The 8,591-nt window shown below is 42.4% G+C and overlaps 1 pseudogene; it reads left to right on the top strand.

Moving 5' to 3' along the window:
* Positions 1 to 337: 337 nt before the first annotated feature.
* LOC121566420 lies at positions 338 to 6,114 on the top strand (annotated as a pseudogene).
* Positions 6,115 to 8,591: the final 2,477 nt, after the last annotated feature.

Raw genomic sequence — 8,591 nt, 5'->3', positions numbered from 1 at the left:
TTCAACTTTTCTCTTTTAGACCGAACACAAGATGTCCATCGGGAGCTATGCCAGAAATGCGCTACCATATGTTCTAAATTCATACCTCAACCTTCCCAAACCTGTGTTGGGGCTTTTCAAATTAAACATTTTATAACATTAATGTCATATCAGTTTCACACAAAATATCACCAATCCCTCTCCCTCCTCTCTCCCCTCTCACCCCCTCTTCAGGGTCTGACCAAAATGCTAGGCCGCTAGTACCTGGCTCGTGTCGGCCCCAATGCCCTCCCCTCCCCTACCACCCCCAGTGGTCATTCTTCCCTGTCTTTCTCCATCCCTGCTGTGACTGCCCCATCCTCTGGCTTTCCTGCCTCACGCCATCCAGGCCGCCACCGAGGGCAGCCCGCAGGAGAACATGTGAGTACAACCCCCACAAAATAGCACCATTATCACTTGGCAGGGGAAGGGATGCAAGGTTATAGATGGCCTTTTGGGTTCATTAATGTAGTGTTTTCCAAAATGAGCATTAGGATTCAAGCTTGTGGGGGTTGTGGCTGATTCTTACTTGGCACTAAAAGATTTGGAACTCTATGACTTGGTAACAATTAAGTGTCTAGTGTCTAGTGGTCTAGTGTTAGATGATCAAAGTCCCATGTGTTTCTTAGATCCAGCTATATGCTTCAACCAATCCCAAATGAATGAAATATACACCATCTAAAATGATAAATGGTTAAACATATTTCTGTCTCTCTCTCTTCCCTCTCTCTCCAGTTATACATAAGTAATACTAAATCATTTGAATTTCACGAATTTCATTGAATTTATCAATATTTACTTCCTATCCTATATATTTCCATTAATTCAAATCAAATTCAAATAATTCTCATCCTGTGTACTATTTCAGCAAAATTCAAAACTAATTGAATTGATCACCATTCTCAATTCAATTTTGAATTGACCCTCAACCCTCATGTCATGTGCATTTTAGATCCAGCTATATAGTTCAACTTCAACCTAAATTCATTAAAAAGCTAGGCACCATAATCACATTATCAAACAATAAATTATATATATATTTTCCCACAAATAGTGACGTTCCTGCAACTTGGTAGCGTTCAATGGAGTCCCAATTTGGTTTTCAGCTAACATTCTACATCCCATGAATGCTTTTAAAATTCCTGCGTTATTTGATAAACATTTAAAAATAATTTATAAAACTTTTGTATAAAATGTTCCAATATGTTTGTTTTTTACATTGTTTGCTGGAGTTCTCTCTCTCCAGTTGTACCTGGGTATCGTTCTCTCGGCTGTTGTCATCATCACCCGGCTGTTTCTCCTACTTCCAGGAGGCCAAGAGCTCCAAAATCATGAGTCTTCAAGAACATGGTGCCCCAGGTAAAGCAAACCTCTTAGATCTCCTTACCACCCTATCCTATTGTCTCCTACATTCCCACCAGTTATAGCAGGGTTCCTCCACTAGCGGCCTGCAGGCACGAATTTGGCCCGCAGTTGATTTCTATTTGCCCCCAAGTTCTTTTTTTTTTTGTTATTGTCGACCAAAAGACAGTAAAACACCACCAAATCACTACAATGATTTTTTGTGGAAATCTGTTCCAAAGTATTCCCACACAAATATATAGATGGTGTATCATATACAAAATGTAAGCATGGTTTGAAATTATTATGTATTATCATGTTATATATTTTGGTTTCTTCGTCAATGTTGCAGTCTACGATTATTTGTAATCATGTTCGGCCCCCATCATCGCGGCTGAATCTAGTTGATATCTCTGACCATAGGGCTCAGTGTCTTGATACTCATTTCCAATCCTATTTCCCATCATAAGTGTTTTACAAATTCTAATCCAACTTTTTTTTCTAGATGACTATGGGTGGGGAAGTTGTGGCAGTGACTCAAAATAACCTGTGACCCTAATCCCTATGTTCCCCCTAAAACCCACATACCTACATTGTTGTGCCATTATACCCATGGTCAGTACATTTTTTCTATCCAGAGTCCTTCTATGGTCAGTGTCAATGGTCAGTCAATGGTTAGTTGATTACTTTACAGTCTACTATATATCTGCCAATCTCTATGCAATTACATTTATACATAAAAACCCATCATTACTAGTTAGTTTATCGTCAGTGATGTGTGTGGTTGGTTTTACTGTTACCCCATGTTACACCTGTATGTATAGTCAGTTAATGGTTGGTTTGTTTTTCCTACTTCACCATTGGGGTTCCTCTGTCCAAACACCTGTATCCGTGAGGGTGAGAAGATGCAGATCAATGCTGAGGAGGTGGTGGCTGGAGACCTGGTTGAGGTGAAGGGAGGAGACGGATCCCCTGCCGACCTCAGGATCGTCTCTGCTCATGGCTCAAGGTACACACACACACACCCATATGTTTTACTATCCTTGTGACCTAAACATTTATTTCCGTTCAAAATCCTATTTAAAAAAAACTAATTCCTAAACCTGACCCTAATTCTAACCCCTAATCCTAACTATACCTAACCACTACTTAAAATACTTTGGAATATGTTTCTTCTTTTACTATCCTTACTTTTGAGGATTTCCTTACCCCACAAGATATAATCAATGCACACACATACACACACACACATATATATACATACTCACATTAAAATATAACACACACTCACACAACTACACATTTTCATCGCTTTTTAATTGTAAACAAGATTCCTTAGATTTTGTCCTTCTCCTATAGGTGGATAACTCCTCCCTGACTGGTGAATCAAACCCCAGAGCCGTCACCTGACTGTACCCATGACAACCCCCTAACAATCTCCTTTCTTCTCCACCAACTGTGTTGAAGGTATGGTCGACTCTTGTCAACTGCATCATCCTCATCTCCCTCCTTCTCTTCCTCTACCCATTTCCTTCTTCTCATCACCATCATCATCATCATCATCATCATCATCATCATTTTTTCCTCATAACCATCATTTCCCCATCACTCTTTGTCTTTTCCATTCCTGTGTTTTCTTTCTTTCCCTCCCGTTTCTCTTTATCCACCTGAGCGGGTTGAAGGAAAATGCCTAGCTCCATAGCAACAGGCACCCACCATTTTAACAAGCATCCCAACCCCCCCCCCACACTCTGTCTCTCTCTCCTTCTTCCTTTCACCTCTCTTTTCCCTCCCTCTTCTTTAATTCCCTGGCTGCCTTTTCCTTCCCATCTGTCCATATCCTTCATCTTTAACCTCCATCTGGTGTCAATATTACTTACCGCCTCCCTATGGTTCAGTGGTCTAATGTATTGTCAATGTCACAGACATAAATGGCTAACCTGATTCATCGTTCAGCTTTAAGCGTTAACCAGCACTCCCTAGCATGTCTTTGCTTTTTTTAGGCAATGTCGGGTGTACTGCTTATTCAATCGACCTTTATACGCACGTACATTGCCATTGGATGCATTTAGAAAGCTCCCCTGCGCCTGTTACATTTAATCTACCACCTCATTACACCATAAATCCTTTTTTTGTTTAATGATTTTCAATTTGAGTGTCATTATTTCTATTCCTACACTTTCTCTTTGTAAACTTCTCATAACGGCTGTGGCTTCGTGACAATGACCCGCCTCCAACAGCACATGTGGTCAAACATGGCACCTGCACTGGTAGCATAATAAATACTTACATTTTACATTTTAGTCATTTATCAGACCTTATACTTCGTGTATTTCATAAACACTTCACACTCAATATTCATTTTTTTTGAATGGTTACTTTAGGGCCATTTATGTAAGGGAGTGATACACAAATGATTATTAAAAACATTTATTTCACTTCTAACATTTTCTCAAACTCAGTGCTTTTTCATTGTATGGGGTAACTCACCACTCATTTTACACAACATGGTATTGCAAATCTTTGACGATACACTAATATAACATGTAAGTAAAATCAAATCTAACTTCCTTCTCTCTCCTCTCCTCACCAGCCACCGTGCTCGTGGTGTGCACCGCGACCGTCCCGTCATCCTATCCCACCCTCACCTCCCGGCCTGGAGTCGGGCAAACCCCCATCGCCAAGGAGATCGGGCCGCTTCATCCCGACCTGATCACAGGGCGTGGCCGTGTTCCTGGGCATCACCTTCTTCATCCTGGCCGTCTGCCTGGGCTACAGCTGCTCGTCATCTTCCTCATCGGCATCATCGTGGCCACGCGTGCCCGAGGCCTGCTGAGCCTACTGTCACTGTGAGGGGATACTTTGGTGGATTTTTGTGTTGTGTTGTGTGTGGATGGGGTGAAAGGGTAGTTGGGGGTAGTGAGGGTGAGTTATGTTTGTGTGTGTTTTGCTTTTTCTGTGTGTGTTCTGCTTTTTCTGTGTGTGTTCTCTTTTTCTGTGTGTGTTCTGCTTTTTCTGTGTGTGTTCTGCTTTTGTGTCTTGTGTTGTACTTCTGTGTCTGTCTGTCTGTCTGTCTGTCTGTCTGTCTGTCTGTCTGTCTGTCTGTCTGTCTGTCTGTCTCGTCTGTCTGTCTCTTACTCTGTGTGTTCTATCTCTGTGCTAATATTTCCATGTGTTCCATATGTTGTATTTTCATCTTTCTGTAATATTTATGTTCTTCTTATTTGTGTTTTATCCTTTTTAGTGTATCTCTCTTTCTCCCTCTCTCTCTCTCCACAGCCGTTGTGTTTTGTGTACCTATATCTCTCTCTTTTTCTCTCCTTCCTCTTTGTTCTGTCTCTTTTTCAGGCTCTCTCTGCACCCTGCTCATTCAGTGTCAGTGACTCCCCCTAGTCAGTTGTCTTCTATACACTTTACTATATATCTCTAATGTTAATTAAATCTACTTTTCCTCTCGCTGCTTGGCTAGTAGCCTGTATGTGGCTCCATATTGTTCCGCCATTTTAAAGTAGCATGATACACCGGCGCCCGCCTTTCACTACTTTTACTCTGTCGCTTGGCTTTCCTTCTCTTGCTTTCTATCTTTCTTCATTTCTCTTCTGGTGTGAATTTGTGTATTTGAGTTGCCTCTAGTGCATTTTTAATGTAGTGGGGAGCAGGGGATGTGGAATGACGGGGGTTTGCACAACTCCAGGTCTCAAGGGTAGGTGTGTAGTTACCTTGTATTGGTTTGTCATGGGTTTCTTATCTGTAGATGCAAGTAAGTTGTTGCTTGGTTTGAGGGTCTAGGTTATCACCTGAGTTGTCTCCCCTTTTTTTTTATATTTTCTAATCTTTTCTCTCATTTTCTATTTTTACTTTTCTTTCATCCTGCCTTCTTTTCCCAATCTCTGTTGCTTTCTCTGTCTCTCTCTTTTCTCTCTCTTTTTTTCTGTCTCTCTCCTTTTCCCTTCTTCTTCTTCTTCTTCTTCTTCTTCTTCTTCTTCTTCTTCTTCTTCTTCTTCTTCTTCTCTTCTTCTTCTTCTCTCTCTCTCAGGTGTGTCTACCCTACCTAAGCTATTCTTCTTGAAGAACCTTGAGGCTGTGAGACCCTGGGCTCCACCTCCACTATCTGCTCTGACAAGACTGGCACCCTGACCCAGAACAGGATGACTGTGGCCCACATGTGGTTTACACCAGATCCCCGAGGCTGAGCACCACTGAGGACCATCTGTAAAACGGGGTTTAAGTTCATAACTCATTGTTTATTTCTTACTATATATATCAAAAATACATCTTAGGTATCATTATCACAGTTATTAAGATTGTAGTGCCCAGTTTAGGTGATTTAGATAGTCTTGTAGTCTCTGGAATTACAGTCACATATACATTTGGCAAACCAGCATAATGTGGCTTGCAGGCCTATGTAGCTCCCAGCCAGAAGTTTCAACCACTGTGTTAGGGAATAACTAGCCATCAAAGATCGCCTTATTTTTGTAACATCTTTATTTGCATTTTTAATATTCGTTATTTATGCAGGCCTTGATGGGGGCTTCAGGGCTGCCTGTAAGCACATAAATGCAAAGCAACCATGTGTTCTGTCACTTAACAATTCTCCTCCCTCTCTCTCTCCCCAGGCGCCTCCCTTCGAGCAAGGCTCGGAGCTGCTTGGCTCTGTGCGCCTGGCGCCCTGTTAACGGGGCGCAGTTCAAAGCGGCTCCAGGATCAGCTCCCATCCTGAAGAGGGTGGCGGTTGACGCCTCTGATCGCTGCTAAAATGTATTGAGTGTCCTGTGCAGCGTTCGACAGATGAGGGAGAAAGAGGTGCCATCCCTTCAACTCCCCCAGCAATACCAGGTGATACCACATTCACACCCTGATCCCTGGGGCTGTATGTATCAAATGTCTCAGTAGATTGCTGATCTAGGATCAGGTTCTACCTATCCATGTGATCTTATTAATTGTGTTATAAAAAGGCCAACCTGATCCTGAGATCAGCTTGATACGTCCGGCCCTAGTTCTAGGGTGGGTCTACCCTGTCTTACCTGGTTCTGCTTCAGTAAAAGATTGTCATTAACATATACAGTGGGGAAAAAAAGTTTTTCACCACCAATTTGCAAGTTCTCCACTTAAAAACATGAAGAGCTTAATTTTCATCATAGTACATGTCAACTATGACAACAAAATGAAAAAAAATCCAAAAATCCATTGTAGGATTTTTTATGTTTATTTAATTATGTAAAATAATATTTGGGTCAATAACAAAAGTTTCTCAATACTTTGTTATATACCCTTTGTTAGCAATGACACAGGTCAAACATTTTTCTGTAAGTCTTCACAAGGTTTTTCACACCTGTTGCTTATTTTTGCCCATTCCTCCCTGCAAGATCTCCTCTAGAGCAGTGATGTTTTGGGGCTGTCGCTGAGCAACACAACTTTCAACTCCCCTCCAAAGATTGTCTATGGGGTTGGAGATCTGGAACTAGTAACCTCCAGATTCTTCTTCCAACACTCCTTCGTTGCCGCGGTGTGTTTGGTATCATTGTCAGTTGCTGAAAGAGCCCAGCCCGCGTTTCATCTTCAATGCCCTTGCTGATGAAGGAGTTTTCACTCAAAATCTCCGCGATACATGCCCCATTCATTCTTTCCTTTACCGGATCAGTCGTCCTGTCCCTTTGCAAACCCCCAGTTGTCTTTCCACCCCCATGCTTCACAGTAGGTACTGGTGTTCTTTGGATGCAACTCAGCATTCTTTGTCCTCCAAACACGGCATTGGTTTTTACACCAAAAGTTCTATTTTGGTTTCATCTGACCATATACATTCTCCCAATACTCTTCTGATCTCCAAATCACTCTAGCATTCAGATTTCTCCGGCTTAAGCAGGGACACGTCTTGCACTGCAGTTTATCCTCTGTGTTTACTGATGTAGTTTTTCTTTGGTCCCAGCTCTCTGCAGGTCATTCCAGTCCCTGTGGTTCTGATTTTTGCTCACCGTTCTTTTATCATTTTACCCACAGGGTGAATCTTCGTGGAGCCCCAGATGGTTTATCAGTGGTCTTGTATGTCTTCCATTTCCTAATAATTGCTCCCACAATTGATTTCTTCAAACCAAGCTGCTTACCTATTGCAGATTCATCTTCCCACCTGGTGCAGGTCTACAATTTTGTTTCTGGTGTCCTTTGACAGCTCTTTGGTCTTATCCATAGTGGAGTTTGGAGTGTACTGTTTGAGGTTGTGGACAGGTGTCTTTTATACTGATAACAAGTTCAAACAGGTACCATTAATCGTCTCACCTCTTGTCACAGTCTTACCAGAAATCTTGCTTGTTTTAGGTGACCAAATACTTATTTTCCACCTAATTTGCAAATAAATTCATTAAAAATCCTACAATGTGATTTTCTGATTTTTTTTCCTCAAATTTGTCTGTCATATTTGACGTGTACCTATGATAATTACATGCCCTCTCTCATCTTTTTATGTAGAAACTTTCACAATTGTGCTACTTCTTTTTTTTCCCCACTGTATTATCCTAAATCACAAAATATATTATTACTAACCCTGTCCTAACTACCATGCCTCCTTTTACTCAAACAAAAGAGACTAATGTTTACAATTTTTACTAAGCAGGAGGCATGCATATGCTTTTCAGACATAACAGTTCCTAGTTGTTAGGGTTAATGTTGGAACAAGGGTTTTCTAATCCTTATAAAAAGCAGTTTGTATAAGGAGTTTGTATAAGAGGCTGAACACAAGTGTGTGATTGTCTCCCCCTCCCCCTCCCCCTCCCCCACTCTCTGTGCATGAGACAGGGGGATGAGAGCACAACCCCTACCTTCTGGTGATGGGGGGGCTCCAGCGGGATCCTGACCGCTGCTCCACCATCTTGATCCAGGGCAAAGCACGGCCCATGGATGGGATCCTTCCAGAATGCCTACATGGAGCTTGGAGGACTGGGGGGGTTCGGGTGAGACAGGAGGGAGGGGGGACGAGGACGATGGGGGTACTGGATAATGCGAGGGGGTGGGGCGGGAGGTATAGAAAGTTCCAGAACGCTTACATGGAGCTGGGAGGACTGGGGGGGGGGGGTGCTCGGTGAGAGAGAGAGAGAGAGAGAGAGAGAGAGAGAGAGAGAGAGAGAGAGAGAGAGAGAGAGGGGGGGGGGGGGAGAGGGGGGGGGGGGGGGGGGGGGGGTGTAAACCCTAAAGAGCCTTTCAGAATCTACACTCATCTAATTAATAATAATAGCAATCTA

Source organism: Coregonus clupeaformis, unplaced genomic scaffold, assembly GCF_020615455.1.
Source record: "Coregonus clupeaformis isolate EN_2021a unplaced genomic scaffold, ASM2061545v1 scaf6230, whole genome shotgun sequence".
Classification (NCBI taxonomy): Eukaryota; Metazoa; Chordata; class Actinopteri; order Salmoniformes; family Salmonidae; genus Coregonus; species Coregonus clupeaformis.
This window is presented reverse-complemented; position numbering and strand designations above follow the sequence as displayed.